The sequence below is a fragment of the Dipodomys merriami genome, unplaced genomic scaffold, assembly GCF_024711535.1.
Source record: "Dipodomys merriami isolate MVZ:Mamm:240054 unplaced genomic scaffold, mDipMer1.0.p SCAF_15, whole genome shotgun sequence".
Lineage (NCBI taxonomy): Eukaryota > Metazoa > Chordata > Mammalia > Rodentia > Heteromyidae > Dipodomys > Dipodomys merriami.
The window spans coordinates 20,783,142-20,805,704 of record NW_027202826.1 but is presented as its reverse complement, the minus strand read 5'-3'; positions in this window follow the sequence as shown (position 1 = coordinate 20,805,704).

Below are 22,563 nucleotides of genomic sequence, written 5' to 3'. Positions count from 1 at the left end.
GAAATGAGAAAGATAGATATTTTTCCGCCAAATAATTTGAATAAGGAATATGTTTGTCACAGAGAATAATGGAGGAAATGTCATTGCATTTATTTCTTGCTGTGGATTGACTTAGAGAAAGATGCTTGCATTCATTTCAGGAAAAACTACAACTTAACTGAGAGGCAGGGTTGGATTTAGTCAGAAAAAGAAAATAATGGACCATCTGCTTATGTATGAGGAAGTTGAAGACTCACACAGTGATGATTTTTGTTTGAGGAAAGAAAATCACCCAAACAATTCCAAAATCAGAGCAAATGCATATCAAGATTGGCTAGATGATTCAGCCACTATTTAGTGATGTATGAATCTTCAAATGTTCCTATCCCATTTCCTAAGCCCAAGACTGGTTCCAGAAGCTTTGCTAAATGTCCAATGGGTCAGGATAGCTAGGTATACCTGACAAGGGTACACAGGGTATACCAGCACGGCTAGTGATCTGCCAGGATCAGCAAGAGGTAGATATATTTGTGCAGAATAAGTAACTCTTCCCACCTAAACATTTGGGTGAACAGAAAAAGAGCAGTGATTAATTAGCATTTCTTACTATCAGTTACATCACTGAATTAATTTTTTCTTTAATGTATTATATTCAGAAACTGACAGACTTATTTTAAGAGACTTTGGAAACAAGTCTTAAAGAAGAATTAACAATTAGAAATTTTGGTGATGCATACATATATGATGATATAATGCATACATAGAAACATATAAAGAAAGCCTGGTGCACTACAGTATATCATCATACATATATGATGATATAATGCATACATAGAAACATATAAAGAAAGCCTGGTGCACTACATATGTAATTAAGGCTCAAGTGCTGGACCAACTACTAAGTGTGAGAATAGACATGATTTTCCCATCTGCACTGAGGTACTTGAACTAAGTAACACAAGAGAATTGTTTTACCCACAATACTTAAGCTTTCTGCATGATTTACTTTGTGGCACATAGGCAGAGAAGATCTTCCTGCAAAATGGAAAAAAAAGAAAAAAAACCTACCTTTCATAAATTACATAACTAAGTGTCTATTCTTTAGATTACATATTTTCTTTTCAATATTCTTCTGTTAAAAAGGCCAAGTATTCTTGGTTCACACATGCATCACTTAATCAAGAGTTATATGTTAAAAATCTAAGCAACGAGGCTGAGTTAAAGTGCATTTAATACAACCTTTATTCTCTAAGTAATATGTGTTTCTTCCAGTATTATACATCGTTTAATTTTCTTTTTTGTTTAATTTTCTTAATAGGAAAATCTTTTCTTAAAAAAATTGAGATGATTTGGGAAAGTAATTAGAATAAATATATTAAAAACAATGGAATGATATCCAGATTCTGAGTTCATGTGTCCTTTTTCCCCTTCCCATGGTCCCTTGTGTTACAGAGCTAGTTTCTCTACTCATAAAATATATTGTTTGTCACTGTAGTGAGCATAAGTTTTTCTACTAGAACAATTACACACCTACACAGTTGGAAAAAAATTTAGAAACTGGCCCTTATAGCCTATCACTGTAACCAAGATTTGTGGTCTGCAGATATTCATTTTAAGTATCTAAGAAAAGTCTGAGATTAAGAATTCTAAATAAATAATTATTTCTATGCAAGAAAAATGAAGGAATATGGTTATTTACTATCATTCTACTCAGATACTTTAGCATGTTCAGTTGATAGCTTTCTAACACATGAGGAATTATACTCTAATGGAAAATTATGCTGATTACATAATTTCCTGCTGCTAATAAAAAGAGAGTTCCAAATCCTTTTTAAGACAAGTATATATTAGTTGACAGTTCAAGTCAATGAATTCCTTCTGTTGGATTAGATGGATCTAGAGGGAAATAAATTTGGCCCAGAATTGAGAAACAAATCATTTTCAAGATGTCCTTAACAGATTTTTAAAAAAAAAACAAACCTAAAAAGTTAGAGCTATTTTTTAGATAGGCAATTATTTCTTGTATTATAAAAGTTATCCTAAATAATTATGGATCAATAGTAGACCTGTTTTTTTCCAGTAATGGGGCTTGAACTCTGGGCCTGGGTGCTGAACCTCTTTGTGTTCAAGGCTAGCACTCTACCACTTGTGCCACAGCACTGCTTCTGGCTTTTTCTGAGTAGTCTTGATGAATCTTATGGACTTTCCTGCCCAAGCTGGCTTCAAACCACTATCCTCAAATCTTATCCTCCTAAATAGCAAAGGATGATAGGCATGAGCCTGTAAGGTTAAGAAGGGAAATGCTACCTGAAGAGACCTGAAAGAAGACTGTCATTTACATATCACCGTATTGCAAACAACCCCCAAATTTAACAGCTTTACGTAAAAGACACTGGTAATCTCTGTGCATTGAGAACTCAGATGTGGTTCAGAGAAGTGTCTAGGGCTTCAAGTCTCTTACATGGCTGCAGATGGGTTTGCTGAAGTTGCAGTCTTATCCAAGTTCACCCATGTAACTTCGCTAGTTCATTAAAAGGTCTTACTTGGGCCCTCACTAGTTAGTGGCTAGAGGTATTAGCTCTACAAGGTGGACTTCCCTGTTGTGCTTCACTTACATCATTGCAACTGGCTTCTCCCAGAATATAGAGGCAGAGAGAAAGAACCCAAGACAGAAATCACAGTATTTTTCCAGACTTCCAATTTGCTTTGCTATCCAGTTATTTCTGCTGTATTGCATCATCAACCTGTGCCACATTCAGGGCAAAAGTTCACCAACACAAAGCTGTGAATTTTGATGAAAAGGTTACAAAGACAATGGTGTGAACATGAGGAAGTAGAGATCTTTGGGAGCTATTGAAACTGTTTCACAGACACTAATCAATTATGATCCAGGCAACAGGTATTTCCCTTTAAGTGTCTGAAAAAAAACCTTATTTTCTTCTCTAAGATTTGGATATTTGTCAGAAAACAAAATATATAGGATCTAAAAAGAGGAAATAGTAACTTCTCCAAACCTCAGAGCAGACTCCTCTACCATTGGAGGTCACTCAGCATTTTCACTATTATAGATGAAAAGCTTTGCAGCAAAATTTCTTAATCTAGAACAAAAGATTTGGGGCAGGGATGGATTTTATTCCTTAGATTTTATTTGTTTATTGATTGATTGATTGATTGATTGTTGGTCCTGGGGCTTGAACTCTGGGCCTTGGTGCTGTTCCTCAGCTCTTCAGCTCAAGGTGAGCGCTCTACCACTTGAGCCACAGCACCACTTCCAGTTTTCTTGTGGTTTATTGGAGATCAGAGTCCCAAAGACTTTCCTGATGGGCTGGATTTGAACCACAACCGTAGCCTCCTGAGTAGATAGGATTACAGGCGTGAGCATCAATGCCTGGTTCCTTAGATTTTTTTTAAGCTAGCTAAATGCTCTGTGTATGTGTGTATGTGTGTGGGGGGGGTATGAATTTCTTCACCAACAATCAATGTAGACATGCCTTAGAAATCAATTCACATTAGAACCAAAGACTGAAATGCATAATTTGTACTTTATTTGAAAGGCACAGCTATTTCTATGACCTAACAGTATAATGATAGATTAATACTGGAATTAGATTCTTGGCAGTTTTGCAGCATCAAAATCCCAATTCTAATGGGCAAACAGTATATATTTATAAATGTAAGCTTTTAGAGGATCAAATACAGTCGAAGGTAAGACATCTGGAGATAGGTACAGTTAAGTTCTAACATTAAACATAATTATTATATTGGGCTCAGTCTAATTAATATGCACCTTATTTGTCAGCTATACTTTGTAATTACACTGGAGGAAGAGAAGAATTAAAAATATAAAACTTTGCAGCTTTGTTTTGTCTTTGTAATGTGCTTTGCTCTCGTAACCCAGCAAGTCTAATTTCCTACCACATGCCTTTCTTTTAACAGTCTTCATTAAACTCTGAAATTCTCACATCCACTTGTGAAAATATAATGATAATGTAACACAGTGGCAAGGCTGAATGGAATCCAATTCCAAAATTCTTGCCTCACTGGGCCACTTCTGTAGTCTCAGAAGTGTGCCGCTTAATTGAGAAAGAATAGAAGGGAGGCTGCAATCCTATATTTCTGAGATGAGGAACCAAGGAAGATTTGCAGGTGACAGAAAGGTGATGTTTGCACTTAGGATTTCCTGAGTTTACCATTTTTAACCTTGGGGCTTAACAATCTTTGATTTTTAGACTTATACCTAAGTCCCATTCTGGAATCTAGAAGTGAATTCTGGCTCTGAATGAGAACTATGCTCAGTCCTAGGAGGAAAAAAGCCGCAAAACAAAACAGTAAGTGAAGGAGGCAACATCAATCGTACAGATTTAGCTTTGCTCTGAGCAAAGATCAGAGAGCAAATTTCTCCTTTAACTTAACCCTTGGAAAATAGTTATATGAATAAAGAAAGAAGGTCTCTAAGAAGGGGTGGTATTTACCATTTCCAAGATAGATATAAAACAACAGAAAAGCTACACAAGAACACATCATACATATATATATATATATGTATATATATGATTGCATATATATATGATTGCACATATAAGATCACAATATATTGCAAAGCACTGTAAGTAAACATGATAAAAACCAAATACAAAATATCTGTGCATATACGTATTGCCTGCATATGAAGTGTAAGGCACAGTAAGTTTCAGGATCAATTTTCACCAGGGAGTAAGGCACTGGGTAAGAAAGATATTCATGGTAAGTCCCATTTAGAATTTGGATCCCCCTTTCTTTTGAATACCTTCCTCTGCAGTGCACCAAAGTTCTGAGTTGTCAATGTTTCTTAGCTTAGGCTGAGTTGAGTCCAAAGTTCAGATGTGATCCCAAGAAAATAATCTCTTTTTATGTTTATTGTAAATATATCAGCCAGTTTAGTTGTGTCCAATATTGTATTTCTCTAATCCTTACAGATCAGTCTTAAAATATATTTCTGTTTCTAAAATGGGAATCCCATAATTATTTCCATCTGCATGTTATCTTTAGTGTTTCTCTAGGACTTGAGTCTATTTATAGATCTAGAAACAATAAGAATGGGTAAGGATTTCTCCTTAGCTGGAACAATGTCCCCTTGCTGTCCCAGAGATGTCTACCATAGGTTCTTAAGACAAAGAAAGACAATTTACCATAGTAAGGAGCAAAAATAAACCTCCCATTGGCAAAGATGGCTCAGAAGAACCAGGTGTTCGAATCTAAGTGTTTTGAAATCTGTCAATAGGTGCATTCCCAGTTTTCAAGTCCAGATCTTACCAAACAATGCCTAGGCTACACATGAGCAGTTCTGTGACTGTGCCCGTATTAGGCTCTAATGCAGCCATTCTTGGGCCACGATATGATATTTGGTGTTCAGAAATCTCACCTAAAAAGAATGACTGACAGATCACTCACTGCCGGTCATTCAAGGATGGACTACAACTAGTCTTATGATTTCTTTTTTTGGTGCCAGTTCTCAGGGTTGAACTCAGGGCCTGGTCACAGTTCCTAAGCTTCTTTTGCTCAAGGATAGCACTCTACCACTTGGGCCACAGCTCCATTTTCAGCTTTTTCTGTGTATGTGGTACCAAGGAATCGAACCCAAGGCTTCATGCATCCTAGCAAGCACTCTACCACTAAGCCACCTTCCTAGCCTCTCACAACTATCCTTATGAGAAAAGAAAATATTAGTCTTTTGTTTTTACTGAATGTTTAAAAAACTGTTACATTACTCAGAATTTAGGAGAAAAGTTACAACCTTCAACTCTTTTTCTTTCCTTGAATTCTTCAGTGTGCTTGCCAATAGCCAATATATTCCATTGGCTCTCGATTTTCACAAAAGGAAAGCAAGTCCTGGAACAGTAGTGCATGACATACAGTCTTGCCCTGATATCCACTTGATTGTAGATGTCCTCATGATCATTTAATTAATTGTTGTTTTTGCTACTGTGTGACGTGGGTTCCCAGCGTCCCCTTCACCACTTAAAACAGGGTCATTAATGAAATGCAATTGAATCCCCTCAGCATCCCAATTCCCCGTGGCCCAGAAAACACTGAGATAATTCATCTTTGAAACTGTATTTCTGAAGTAGTATCCTAGCATCTGTTTCACTATCAATGTTTTCTTATACGGGAGTAACATGGAATAAGGAGAATTTTTATGAAGAGGAGACCTTCTTTCTTTGTAGTTCTTAGTGAGTTTTATCATTGCCTTTGATTCTGATGGTAGGGAGAACATCAGGGAGATTATCAGAGGCAATGGTCTGGAAGAAGCGCTGAGCACAAAGCCCATGAGAGATCGGCCAATCTGGAATCTGTGAGAATTCTGAATTGTATCTGTTCAACCTCTCTAGCCTTGGTCCACTAGCTGGCAGAGCAGACCATCAATCTGAGTACACCCAGCTTAGAGCTCAGGTGAGCTTTGTGGGGATGTGAGGTGGGATCTGGATTCCCTTGAAAGATGCCTACTGTTCCATCTTTGTTAAAGCAGAAGTGCAGTTCTCAACCTTGATCTTTAGCAGGGTCTGTTAGCTCCAATCAATCTTCCTAACACAGCAAATTCTGTTTCTCTTCCTCCTGTAAAACCTTCCATTACCTTTTCTTCCCAACAGGGGAAAAAATACTACGCATACATTATATACAGAAGTGCATTTTGGAAACTCTGAGTATCGTAGTAGCTATAGCTGCAAACTATGAACAACATGTTTCTGCTTTTTTTAGATGAATTTTATTTAACTTTAAAGCTAAAGGTGAACATCCCAGAGTTTGAAGTCTATAAAGTCTTACCAGTTTTTAGGAGATCATTTTATAGAATTTGAACAAGAATCTTTATCTCAGCTGTCATTAGGCAATGCTAATTACTACTAATAGTTATAACATGCATCCACACATTAATTTCTTCACATTCACATGGATTTAGTTTAGCTAACTTTGTTTCTACATGTTTTATATTGGATATATTCTTCTGCCTTTGGTTTTTGTTTTAAATAATTTTTCTTCACATGTAGTTACCTCATGTCAACTTTTCCACTACATTTTCCAGTTCAATGTTTTTTTAAATTGTATAATACACATCTGTATGTATATAATTTTAAATTTTTCATCAGTTCTTTTCCATAGCCTCTAGTCTCTGTAAAAATTCTCAGTGTTGTTCTGTATCTCACTGGGTATACATAGTGTATTTATTTTAGTCTTTATCTGTATTTATTATCTGAATACCCTGTGGTTCTGTTCCTACCATATGTTTTATTTATTTGTTTTAAATTGTGATCTTATCGTCTTGAGTTTTTATATGCCTTGTTATTTTTGGCTTGGGTAAATTTCATGGAATATTTAAAATACAGAAATATTTTGTCTTTGGGACATGTTACTTTCCTTTGAAGGATATCTGGGCTCTTTCTTGATTTAATAGCTGGAGTACCAGCAATTAAAATCAGCAAATTCAAAGATCAGAATTGGCTTGAATTATATACAGTAGGGCTATATTCCATGAGGACTCTTTAAATCCAGCCAGTCATAGTTACAAGAGTGCAGACTTGCATGGGCTCACTGAAATGATAACAAAAATGAACCAGGTTTCCATTCTTCACTGGGTTTAGTGCAGTAAAGACTTTGGTCTTGCATAGAATATGTCAGACTTTTGATGTTGTATCATATTCAAGGATAATTTGTATCATATTTCATAGTAATATCTTCATATAGGGGGGTGGCTGGACACAAGACATTGGGCGAAGATGGTCAAACCCAGCACAGATGTGCACAATGAACATAAAGCAGATTGAAAGTAGTCTTAGTTGAAGATGTATTTAGTACAGTAAACCTACAGAACATCATAGATTAGCAACACAATACACCACAGAGTACCAGCTATTTGCTGTAAGATTTTGTGGCTGATTGGGAAGTGTGGCTCATTGCTGCTGTCCAATCTCACAGTCAATTTCTTGCTCATCTAGAAAATGATCGAAACTTAAAAAACATGATTTCTAGGCCCAGAGGACAAGCCCCACAACCGACCAAAAAAAAAAAAGCATGGTTTCTTCTAAATGTATATCGCTTCCCAACATTTAAAGTGGAAAAAAACTCAAGTAAAGTACAATTTAAAATGATACTAGTCAGAGCAGAAAAACCATCATAATCATCAAGAACCAAGTGTATCTATATATGGAAAAATTTACAAACTGTTTTCCACTGGAAAAAATCAAAATAAAGTTTACACAGTATTAAAGAAAAAGAACACAAAAAACTAATTATGAAATGGCTAGTGTCACAGAGGACTAATTTATTTTCACCAAAAATTAAATTGAATAAAATCATAGAAAACTAGGCAATAGCTAACAATAAAAGTATACAAATAACCCTAAAGCATTAGTCTCCACATTTATCAAAATAGGAATGTTCCAAATTAAATATGTTATTTATTACTTATTTTTTATTACTTTGGAAAAGAGTAAAATTTCATTGTTAGTTTATGAATACTTTATCTTGAAAACCATGTTTTTCTACAATTATTTTAAAACCTGTATAGTGATTGGAAGTTTAATCTCTATAAAAGTTCCTATATAAAGAGCCAGAATATTGAGAGTAATCTTTGGTTCTAGGTCTTGGAGGTAAATATGCAATATGAACTTGTAATATTCTTTACTCCAGAAAGAAAAGGAATCTTCAAGAATTAATGTAGTCTTGTCAAAATGTCAACTATAGTCAGCTTCCATTGAGATCAGATGGAATAATTTAAGCATTGTAAAGAAAACAACTACAAAGGATTTGAACCATACCAAATATGTAAAAGTCTAAGGGCTCACTGTAACAAAAATACGCTGACTAGTCTCAATAAGTATATTGTTGGAGCAACAAATTATCATTCTGAAAGTTAAAAAATATATATGTATAATTATATATGCATATGTATTATTTCCTACAGAAATGCTACTGATCAATTGCTAAGAAACAATTTTAAGTGAATTGTAGCTAACAAACACAGTGAAAACCTTGGAAACCATAAGCTGGGAACTGATGGCTCATGTCTAAAATTATATCTATTCAGGAAATTGAGATCAGAGGATCACAGTTCAAAGCCATTCCATGCGGGAAAGTCTGATGAGACTTTTTTCTCCAACAGAAGTGGAGATGTGTCTCAAGTGATAGCATTAGCTTAGACCAAAAAAAACTAAAGGACAGAAAAAAAGAAACATCTATGTTAATATGCAAAATCATGTATTTCATGAACTCATGTAATGAAGTACACATAATCTTTGGAACTATATTAATAGTCCCCCAATACTTTAAGTTTCATAAAAACTGTGGATATACTAGCCAGGTACCAGTGGCTCACACCTGCAATCCTCGCTACTCAGGAGGCTGAGATGTAAGGATCTCAGTTCTGCCCGGGCACAAAAGTCCAAGTATGACTCTTAGCTCCAATTAGCCACTCAAAAATCAGAAGTGGTGCTGTGGCTAAAGTGGTAGAGTGCTAGCTTTGAGCAAAAGAACTCAGAGACAGTGCCCAGGTCCTGAGTTAAAGCCCCATGACAACAAAAACAAAGAAACAAACAGAAAAAAAAAAACCCTCTGCCTATAATTTAGCCTCTTAATAACAGTGTAAAGAAACTACAAGAAAAGAAAATGAGAAATGATACACCAAGCAAAGACAGGTCAGCACAAACCAAAAAACAAAACTGAGGAATATTCTAGAACCAAAAATGTCAAAAAAAACAATGAAAAATGTATCATAATTTCATTGGCATGATCTACATAAATCTGATAAATAGTTTTTATCTACCTATTATAAGGATGTTACACATCAGAATGCTTTCATTAAAGGTAGGTGAATTTGAATTTATCTGGAGGTAGAAGTAATTATGGTTACATTATTTTTGCAAGTTAATCCTATCTAACACTGATTTATTTTACTCATAGACTTAAGACTATATCTGATTGTTTTTCAGTATTTGTTATTCTTAATGTTGCTGTTTCAAATTCTTCTGTTTTCTTCTGTTTAGGATTTTTCATTAACATATATTGGCTGTACAAGGTTGCTTCAGTGACATTTCCATACGTACATACGTATGTACATTTCTATACACACTTCAATCAAACTCACCCCCTCCATCCCTTTGCCCCATGTCCCTTCTTCACTACCATTTATTTTCTAATCCTATTATCTTTATAAAGTACTACCATCTACAGTACTACTATTAAATTAGCACCAATACAAAAAGAAGCTGCAATTTTAAATAAAAATCTAATTTAATATAGGTAGAAATTGTATTTCTGTCTTAAGAGTTTGTACTAGATTGCAAACTCCAAAGCCAGGCAGAAGTGAATTTTTTAAAATTCTTCTTATCCTCCATAGGAAAAGCCTGATGTTAACACTTCAAAAGCGGGAGAGTTCAATGGAGTGAATTTTATATCACAATATAGATAATAACGGGTAAAAAAAAAGTTCTACAACATCACTAACATCATCTGAGATTTCCTCAGAATTTTACACCAAGATTTTGGAAAATGATGAGCTGCTACTCTGTGATATTTAAACATCCATTCGCCTGATTTCTGGCAGTAACCTTTCAAAGGGTCTTAGTTATTTCTGTACACCACCATGCACTATAAGAAATAGATATTTTTAGATATATCATCTTCTGTGGCAAGACCTGTCAGGAAAGATGACTTTTGTGGCCTAAGGCCTTAAAGAAATTATTGTGCCCTAATTTTAGAAAATTAGAGGAAGAGACGAAAATAAAGATTATGTATCTTTTGTCTATGTTCTCATCTTTCTAAGGAAGTTTTTCTGGTTAAATGTTTAAGGAACTCTCTTAGCTGAGGAAAGGATTTTTATTCATGTATTCAATTGTGTTTTTAAAGGCAATAAGTGGGAAAGATGGAGTGGCTGAAAATAAGAAGAGAAGAGATGAGTTCTTTCAACTTGCACTGATTTGTATAATCTATTCATTTGTTCAAACAGACATAAAATTGCTGATAATTATGAGACACTGTATGATCTTTCAGTCCATGTATACATTATCTAATATTCAGATCTCAAACATTTGTCACATTTTTTTTGTGGTGAAAGCATTCAAAATTCTTGCTTCTAGGTCTTTTGAAATGTGCAGTACATTATCCAGAGACACCCTGCTAAAGTTCATACTAAGTTTTAAGTACCATCTTACCATTTTACATTGTTTTACTCATTCAAAGGACAAGAAAATAAAATGACTTGCTAGGGAGCAAATGTAAAGTGTGAAAGAGAAAATTGAAAGGAGGGATGGCACCACTTTTGCTGAAAAATGCTATTAGCCTAAATATAGGAGAAAATCTATTGAGAGGTCATCCATGCCAACCTCCTGTATTCCAATGACCCCTGAACGTACAAAATTAATGCATTACCCATCATCATTGGTCAGAGGGCACTGGGTTAAACATGGACTTCGCACCTTCCCTGCGGGTGACTGCATCTGAGACAAGGTAGCTTTCCTCACCTCCCCTGCACAGCCAAGGAAGACATGCAAAGCTTTCCCCAAAATTGTTTGCTGCTGCTTAAGCCCTTCTAGTTTGCATCAGAATTTAGACTCTGCCTTCTGTCCACATGATCGAAGAAGCTGGGTAGTAAGAATTACCTTCAGTATGAGAAAATTTGGCTCCCAGTTAGAGACTACTGGGGAAAATAACAAAGTCCTGTTATTTCCATTCATGAGTCTTTGTGCACATTGTTTCCTGCTTCTCTCTTTCATAACAAACATAAGATACAATTAACCAATATATATATAAACTTGGTGTTGATAATAATAGCTTGGCCACTTATATTGCTTTAAAGCTATAGAATGCGTTATCTTTGGTATCTTTCAGTTCAACCATGTAAGGATGTTTTAATATTCCATTTTTTTTCTTTTACCAAGAGACAGTTTCAAGCTTAGAGAAATTATAGGCTTAACGGGGGGCGGGGAGGGGATGAGGGGTGATTTTGTCTGGCCTTTGTTGTAGTCCTTGTCCCAAGCCAATTTATAATCCAGAGCAAGCAGGTGGAAACAGTGGGGAACATGAACGCTTACCTCTGAAAGCATTTTCATCACTCCTCAGTCATTTATCTGATTACTATCTGGAAAGGAATGTAGGAACAAGATCAAAATTAGCAACGGATTCTGTTGAGTTCTTCTGTCCCAGGCCCTGGGCTAACTGCTCTGCACGTCTTTGTTACCACTAGCACTGGAACAAACGCATGGGAGAGATGCCGTTTCAGAGATGAGAGAAGTAACCTTGAACTCCAAAACTTGTGATGCAAATTAGAAAGGAAAACTCAGGATCTCAAGCCTGTTCTTTCTTTGGAGGCAGAGATCAAAGGATGATGGCCTGGTATTAAATTAAAATTTCCAAGACTCTTTCTCAATCAATGACTGGGCATGGTGGCCAGTACCTAGTAACCCACACAGGGGATGCACAATGGCCCAATGCGGTGGTGTGTGCTTGTCACCTCAAACACAAGAAGGAAGATCACAGCCCACGCTGTGAAAAACAAACTTCTACTTAGAAAATCACTAATTTAAATGGGGATTGGAAGTACTATAGGGGTAGAATGACTATGATGTATGAGGCAGCTTTGAATTCAATCCCTGGTTTAAAATGACACACAAAAAAAGGCAACATAAAAACAATTCAGTTTAAAAGGAAATGAAGCTACTCATTCTTCTAGAAGGAATACCTTAGTCAAATTGTTTTGTTTACAATTGCTTTTAATGTCTATCTAGAGCTATTCCTTGCACAAAAACATTATCTTAAAAGACTTTTTATTAAGGTCAAATGACAAGTTCTAAGTAATTATAACTTATGTATTAGAAACTAATGTCAACATACAGTTGCATCTTACAATCTGTATTTATAGTCAATAAAATTTTGTACATGTAACCTCTTAAATACAGCATTTTCACACTATCAAACCAAAACATGGATTCAGAAGAGGAAAAAAAACACATTCATTGTTATTCTATTTATTCTCATTTCTAGTTTTAACTACCACAGTGGCCATGTTGCATTCAATAAGCTGGTATTCTATTCCCTCCAATATTATCAGTCTAGAAAGAACCTGAATGAAGAAGGAATGTGATCATTGTCCACTAAGTGAGGGAGAGTGCTTGCACAGATCCTGTGCAAGGCACTGATTAAAAACAGAAAAATAAAAGAGGAAGATGAAGAGAAAGAGGAGGAAGAGGAAGAGAGGAAGAGGAGAAGGGGAAGAAGAAGAAAAGGAAGAGGAAGTTGAGGAGCTGTGGTTGTGAGCAACAATGGAGGAATGGTACTTCCATTCATGAAAGTACAAAGGGAAGGAAATGATGTTCACTGGAATCACTGAAGGTCAAAGGTGCCAAGGAAGAGGAGGCTGATTGACAGGTCTGTGTCCTGAAAGAAGGCAGACATGGCCAACCATGCCATGCCAGAGTCAGAAGACACACCCCCAAAGAGAATCCACAAATCTCATTCGCCATCCACTCCAATCTCTTCTCGGTGGTTCCCAGGATTTGAAACCATCAGAAGCATACACTATCAAAGAGTCAGCCCTCTAGGATGTTAAGTGGTGAGAAAAAACAAATAAATAAACAGGATTAACTGTTAAGGAATTGAATGTAAAAGAATAGTAAATGCTTTGTCTGCACCCTACCCTTATTTGGACATAATTTTTAAAAATATTTAATCTGCAAACAATTCTGCACCTCGGCCCAACCACTTCACATGTAAATTAGTCTGGTTTCCCAAATATAAACTCTACTGTCCTCATTATTACAAAGAAGAAGAAAATTGATCAAAACAAATACTTGAATATATCATGAGGGTGCATTTTGAAAATGGGATTGAGAAAAAAATAACTAGTAGAAGCTCTCTGATGTTCAAATGGCAAAGATCTTGATAGTGGTGTAAAGGAAAATGTAATGAAAAATTCGTTGAATCTATTCCAGAATAAAGAAGTGGTCAGTTTATGCTCAAAAATCATATAACACTTCAGACGACAATAGAACTGCCCATGCTGAGACAATAATGAAAGGTATTCAAGGTATTTTGATTGAATTTAGTAAATACAGATCATAAGAGAAAAGATGGTAAGAATAAAATTTAGAAAAATCTAAAACTAGCCGGGCACCGGTGGCTCAAGCCTGTAATCCTAGCTACTCAGGAGGCTGAGATCTGAGGATCACAGTTCAAAGCCAACCTGGGCAGGAAACTCCGTGAGACTCTTGGTTTTTTTTTGTTTTGTTTTGTTTTTTGTTTTTGTAGGTCGTGGGGCTTGAACTCTGGGCCTGGGCGCTGTCCCTCAGCTCTTCAGCTCAAGGCAAGCGCTCTACCACTTGAGCTACAGCGCCACTTCCCTCCGTGAGACTCTTATCTCCAATAAAATCCACTAGAAAATTGGAAGTGGCGCTGTGGCTCAAGCGGTAGAGCACTCACCTTGAGCTGAAGAGCGCAGGGACAGCGCCCGAGCCCAGAGTTCAAGCCCCACGACTGACCAAAAAAAAAAAAAATCTAAAGATAACTCCTTTTTCCTTCTCTGTTTTTGTGGTTCTCTTCTCTCCTCTTTTTCCATCTCTTTTCTTTCCTTCCTTCTCTTCCCTTCTTCCCCTGTCCCCCCACAAACATAGTACTGTTTTCTCAGAAATAGAATCCCTGAGTCTGATTACAATATTTACCTATTGTTATAATGCATTTCTCCCAGAAATCAAGTTTACCATGCATACAAATCTGAAACTGCAAAAGGTATAATATTTTTAAATATATATTTTTATTGTAAAGATACTGTACAGAGGGGTTACAGTTACATGAGCAAGGTAATGAGTCTATTTCCACTGAGCCACCTTCCCAGCCCCCTTGAATCCATTTCCTATCAAACATTGTTACTCCTCCCTCCCCAACACCCCTCCCCCCCCCCCAGCCAAAGTTGTAAAGTTCCTTGTCAACATAGTGTCTTAAAAGGTTTCTCGTAATTACTTCAGCTCAGTTAGGGAAAATATCTGCCTTTCTTTACAAACAGATCCTTTTTTTTTTTTTTTTAAAGACAAATGAATCATCTAATAAAACCACACAAAGACCACAAGAAATCCTGGCCACTTTTCCCTTGGGAACCTTGTACTGGGAAACCACCAACAGTCTGGCCTATGACATCATAGCTTTGGAAACTGTGATTGGCAGTTTTAGTGGGTGAGCAGACATCTATTTGGAAATCTAGGTGTCTGCTCAACATCAGACACCTAGATATAGCTCACTAGGATATAAAAACTCACAGGCTATGACAAATAAAAAATGAGCAAACAGCTAATTAGAATGTATAAATATTAAGCATTAAATGATCATTTATGTTATAACTTTATGCAATATATTATTAATTATTTAATACTATGTTTATATTAAGATTACTATCCTACATCCTAAAATACATGTCATCATGGATATATTTTCCTGGAAGAAGGGAAAAGAAATAAAATCCTCTATTTTTTTCTCTCTACTTATCGATTGCCCCTGCATCCCCAGTGTATTTATTCACATAGCTGTCAGCCAGAGCTTCTTCTAGACTGATGCACTTTTGCTTCGGAATTCCAGATTAACACAATCCAAAGAAACAGTTAAAGAAAAAACACTTAACAAACTTCTATGAGACAAAGAAAGTGAACAGTTACCTGGACAGATGCAGGCAACATTTTTAAAGTAAATTAACATTCCATTGCTATTTTTCTATTGTTTATCATTTATGACTTTTCTGAGACATACTGTTGCTCATTTTTAATATCGAAACACAAACTATAAGATACTATCAGACTCTTCTGAGGGTTCAGAATTACTCAAAACTGACCTAGTAATTCCTTCTTTCCCACTCACTTGTTTCATAGAGAATGTCAGACATGCTCTGACTTTTTGGGGCGTATGTTAGTCCGTTAGTTGTGTCTACAGTGTGTAAGTCATAACTGCTTTCCGGAGCTTATTCATCTTAATTTGGAAGTCTTTTGAATTGGAGCGCCTCTTTCTGACTGCCCTCCTGTCTATTACCAATGAAACCACCCAGGAGTCTTTGCTTTAATTAATTAGGGTGTAATTAAACAGCAGGTACCCACGCAGAAGCCAGAGAGCCGGTTCCATCTGTTCTGCAGGGTCTCATGACAGCAACGAGAGAGTTCCCTCATGTATTTTACCTTAAGCTCTTTTTGTATTTTAATTTCCAACTATCTCTTTTATAAATTGCTCTTATGATTTCACTTGATAATTTAATACTTCCAAATTGGAGCCCCTCCAGCATTAACCCTGAAAACATACAAAGTGAATTACAAAGAGGAAGAGAGAAAGTATCGCCATAAAATTCAGATTGGCAAACACAATTAAAAGCATATATCATGCACTCATTAATGGAAGGTGGTAGGCTTACACCAACCCATGAAGGCAATCAATTTTAATCTGAACACCAAGGGACTTTAAAGATGCAGACAAGATTGGCAGTGCTCTGGATTGTAAAGGGTGGGATACATTTTAAGAAAGGCTGATATTTGATTTTACTTTTAGTCTATAACAGTTCTAGATAGAATTTCAAAACCAGTAAATTTGCTTTAAAAATAATATCATGAGATCAAAGAGCTAAAGCAATAATATCTTGCACTCAAGTATTAGTATACTTTCAATTCCATAGGGTTTTTGTTTTGTTTTGTTTTGTTTTGTTTTGTTTTTGGTGCCTGTCTCGGGCCTTGAACTCAGGGCCTGAGAGTTTCCCTATACTTTTTTGCTCAAGGCTAGCACTCTGCCACTTGAGCCATAGCTCCACTTCTGGCTTTTTTGGTAATCTCTTCGAGTCCTGCTAGCACTATTTGGAACCATGATCCTCAGATCTCAGTCTCCTGAGAAGCTAGATTACAGGCGTGAGCCACTGGCACCTGGCTCAATCTCATAATTTTTATAGATCACTCTGATTGTTTCTGCAAAATTTTGCTTCTTGAGGATAAGGTATCTATAGGATTCAGTTTTTTATCTCCACAAGAATACAGAAATGTTTAACCCCTACTGGATTCCTGGAAATAATTCAATCAGCTGCTTTTTCCTTTCAGCTGTTGCATTAACTTTACCTTGCGCATTGGTGGCAGAATATTCAAATCTCTAAGAAGACTAAGGCCAAGGTCACAGCTTATTGTTCTTCAAAAACAAACCTGGACTATTCAAATTATACTTTTAGGCTACTTATCTTTACATAGAAAGAATTGTTTCCAAATATACAATGTTGGATATTATGAACATGACAAAATAAAGGAAATGCATATGTCTGAGTTTTTCCCAAATGCTCATTTTCTCTGGATCTGAAAAAAATAATTATGCTCATTTCCTGTGACAATAAGCAAATTCAAACTATTCTCCATTTAACTTTAACTTTAGAAGTATAGGAAACACCATTGCTAATTATTATAATGCAACTATTAACCTAAACTACCACTCATTGATTCAATAAATATATATTGGCTGTATGTGAGAGTAAGCTCCCAGTGATCTCTACACACAAGAACTTTAACTACTCTTAATGAAATGATAACAATGTATTTTGGGAACAAGTCATTGCAAAGGAGGTATGGAGCGAGGAGAATCTGTAGTACAAGTGTTTATCAAGTCAGGGATACCAGGAAATGGACTTTGTGTTCAGATGAGAACAGTGGGTTAAACTTGACCAAGTAAAAAGCGTTTCTGAGTGAGTACAGGAAATCGAATATGCAGAAGCTGTTTGTAAGTGTGGGTAGAATGTTATCACAAAATAAGGGGTTCAAACAAGGAGTTATGGCATGGTACAGAAGATAAAGATGAAGAGACTCCAGCGATATACACAGTATTTTTGCAAGACAACATGATGCTTTGTATAGGTCTCATCCGCTTTAATACATAAACAAAACAGGACTTGTGAAGGGCAAATACAGTCTGGATGAAATTTACATAGCACACATGAATGAAATAATTTTTGTCACAGTTTCCTTGTCAGTCTAAGTCACTGAGATAAATCACATAGATTTAATGCAGAGTAGAGATTAGAAATCTCTAGCTGGCCAGCAGGTGAGCAGGATAAGCCTCCTAATAATTAAAGAGGAGCCAATGAAGTTATTACTGAGGTCAATAGAGTTAATATGGGTATGTGAGCAATGGGAATATGATTATCTGATTAAATGGATATATTTAATACTGAAGACTTTAACACAAATCTTACAATATCCTTTTGCATCTCAGGTTTTTAAATGAAATTTCATTTGCCAAATTTACATTCTGATAGAATTGATTAACTTTGCTGCCTTGACATGCCCCTAAAATCAACATAGTACATGACAATCGTATATGTGGACACAGGTCATTAAAGGTCATTCATAATAGTTACTGGAAGTCAGATTCAAGCAACAAAATTGATTGGAAAATTTAAAAACAGCCTAAAAATGTATTTGAAATATTTTAACTATATCTCATCTATTGCATAGTCTAGAGACATTGTAACATATTCTGAAAACAAGTCTAAGGATTGGAAAGTTTATGATAGAAAATGTCACAATAATTTATATGTATAAGCTACTGTAATAGAATTACAGTGTCTATATACTATTGAATGTACCTATTAAAATGTTATAGGAATAAGTAAGACTTCAGGTGTTCTCTACCTATATCTATATTTGTTTATTCAAGGCCATAATCAACAAAGGATTGGAGGCCAATGAATATTTGAATATATTTCAAACAAAGCCACGTTTAAAAGTGAACTTTTATATCAGTTATTATGTTTATGTGTGGTATACAATTTAAATATGATAGTATAGGATATTGATCATTTCACAAACATGGGTCTCTTACTACTTCTGCTTTTCAGAGACCAACATTTTCAACTCTTTTCATTTTCTACTCTGACATTTCTACCCCTTCCTTAGAATAGCATGTTTTTATCCCTACACATTGATTTCCTGTGATTGGCTAATGTCCACAGACTGATAGTTAATATAGAGGATTCAACTCTTTACAGAACTGAGCATCTCCGCACTTTGTCTATACTCTAGGCCAATCCTAATATTTCATTAACCCGGCAGCCATACTTACATTGTTATGGACTATACAAATGCTGTTCACCATTAAGTTTAACAGTGCTTTGTGTTATGTTTCAGTTGAGAACATTTCCCCCCGACTCCCAGGAGCTCCTCTCTATCCATGTTTCATCTGTGTATCTGTATATATTTACATTGCTAGTTTCCTCCCATCCGCAAAATATCTCATGAAAATCTGTGTGTGTGTGTGTGTGTGTGTGTGTGTGTGTGTGTGTGTGTGTGTGTGTGTGTGTGTGTGCTTCTATTTCTTCAGTATTGGGGTTCAACTCAAAACCTTGACTATCCTAGGGAAGTGATTATTCCTTGAGCCATATACCCCAACTCTCCCACTTTTTTTTTTTTTGGTCTTAGTTATTTTTCAATAGAATATCAGGTTTTGTCCAAGGCCAGACTCAGACTATGATTCTTCTACCTAGGACTTTTGTCTACAGAGTTGAACTATAATGCCTAGTTTATTGGCTGAGATAGGATCTTGCTCCAGCTGCAATGGAACTGTGGTTTTCCCAATCTCCAACTGCCAAGTAGTGGAATTATAGCGGTGAGCCACCATGCTTAGCTGTGAACTATTTCATATTTTTTAAAGCTTCCATTGCTTTAATCATAAAATACATGGGCTTTGTTATATGTTGATCAAACATAGTGTCTTTCCACACATCCTATGTATTTTTTAATCTTTCTTTTTTGTCAGTCATGGGACCTGAACTCTGGGCCTGGGCACTGTCCCTCAGCTCTTCAGTCAGGTCAAGGCTAGTGCTGTACCACTTGAGCCACAGTAACACTTCCGGCTTTTTCTGCTTATGTGGTACTGAGAAATCGAACCCAGGGCCTCACGCATGCAAGGCAAGCACTATACCACTCTACCACTCTACCACTTCCCAGCCCACACTTTTTTTGTCGGTTGTGGGGCTGGAACTGTGAGCCTGGGCATTGTCCTTCAGTTCTTTAGCTCAAGGCTAGTGCTCTACCACTTGAGCCACAATGCCACTTCCAGTTTTCTAATGGTTTATTGTAGAAAAGAGTCACACAGACTTTACTGCCTGGGCTGGCTTTAAACCACAATGCTCAGATCTTAGACTCCTGAGTAGCTAGGATTACAGGCGTGAGCCACTGGTGCCCAGCTTATTATCTAATTTTGATACATATTTGGACAGCTCTGGGATATATTATAATTTGATAGAGTCATATACTATTTAATGACCAAATCTGGGTAATTAGCCTTTCCATTTTCTAAAATATTTATGATTTGTATTAGGAACTTGCAGTCTCTTATAACTACTTTGTAACCCATAGTAAATTGATGTAGATTGTAGTTCCCATGGTGCACTAGGGAATGCTCAGAACTCCTCCTCCCTGTGTCTAACTGGCATTTCAAGTACCTGTTATCCAACCTTTCTCAACCTTCTCCATGTGTGTATGTGTGTGCATGCGTGTATGTATTGTTGTATATCCTAAATGTGTCATAAGCTATACCCTCTTGGGTTGTGTAAGCACAATCTATGGTTTTTACACAACAAACTCACCCATTGTCACAGTTATCCTCATGGGTGCATGCTGCATGACTATTTCCTTTAGAAGTATGAGTAGTGCAGATCTTATTTCATGTGTGGCTTTATTTGAGATAGACCTCAGGGAATATGCTACCCTTCAAAAGGCCTAACAAGCACCTGTAAAGATAAAGTACTTTCACTTAATTCATCCATCCATTTTGAGTCTCCTATATTTTTACTAAATTCATGAAGAGAGATGTTCTCCTGAATACCTTCAACATCCCCAAATTCTGTGTATTAAATCAACTAATCCAGTCTTCCAACAACACTCTTTTGTTATCACATACACACCCACACCCACACACACACACACACTACTGAATGCTTGCTTGCTCAGTCTAATTGGATGTGCCAAAAGATTCTCTTGTTCCGATTCTCCATGGACAACCTAGACAGATGGTCAACTGGCAGGCACCCAGAAATACTGGTTCTACCTAGTAAATACTATCAAAATGACAAAATCTTACAGATGATGACAAAACTGTTACTTTTTATTGTATTGATTCGCTGACAGTTGTAATTATACCCCAAAGCTATTTTTCTTAAAGATATTTATTTGGATAGGTAACATTCTTTTACAACTTGAATTTTAACCAAGTTTTTTTCTGATATCCTTTTAAAGATTCTGCTTCCTAGCTTGGATGCATAACTTTTTGCTCTGTAATTTTGAGTTCAATATTTCATTGGGGAAGGAGCACTATATCTTGGATATCTTGAGTTTAGTCTTGATATTAAAAATACCAAACTCAAAACTATTTTAAAGGACATACATATCATACCAAAGTTAAAGTAACTCAGTCAGTCAGCAAATAAGTGTCCAAACCCCAGAGGCAGGTAATATAAGAACCCAAAATGAATTCTATTCTCAGAGGTGGCAGAGCACTGATTCTTCAGCATGCTTGGGGGAGGCCTGGAGGTTAGATCAACTTGGGTGGAATTTCCTGTTTTACTGCATGAAATTTCCATGACAAAAATGGAAGCTATGATTGATAGAGAGAGAAGCAAACTAAAAATTACCTGTTTTCATATTTAGAAATTAACACTAAAAAAGTGATATCCCTTGAATATTATATGCGTTTTTCAATTTGAGTTTTATTTTTCCTGTAGTGAATATCTCCAGATGGACACAGAGAAAGTGCTGAAGCCAGTAATCTGACTATAATGATCATTTATTTCTAAAGTGGAAGGAGTTTATGATCAAGGCTGTTTATCCAAAGGAAACCCAGATTCTAAAATGTGGCAAGTCTGATTATACAAGCTTCTTTCTTTTACAAACAATAATGCTGGTATTTATAAGACTGTACTAAAAGCAGTTCTATGCTATGTGACATACTTTTCAAAGTTTTAAACCTTTTCACTTGACTTTTTCACTTCACTTTCACTTGACTCTTTTTTATATCTAATCATATAAAGTTTTGTAAACTCTATATTGAATATGGTTCTTATAGTTCTTTATTTCAGCAATATGTTAATAAAACATGAAATATATGTATAAGAACTGAATTACTGCTTTAGAGTTCAATAGTTCAAGTATCTACTGTATTATCTAATTTATTTTAGAATGATGTAATGAAATGGTATAATTATCCAAGGACAATGTGTGTGATTTTGAAAATACCAACATTAGTTCCCACCTGTAATACTAGCTACTCAAGAGTCTGAGATCTGAGGATGGTGGTTTGAGACCAGCCCAGGGAGAAAAGTCCCTGTGAGACTCTTATTTCCAATTAACAACTCCAAAACTTCAAGTGGTGCTGTGGCTCTACATGGTAGAGCACTATCCTTGAGCAAGAGAGCAAAGGGACAGAGCCCAAGCGTTGAGTTCAAGCCCCACAGCCAACAAAAAGAAAACAAAAATACCAACATTTTAAAAATTGTGATTTTTCAATCTCTCTATTGTTGCTTTCAATTTTAAAAAATGTGGCAGGCAGAAAACAATAACCAAAAAATCA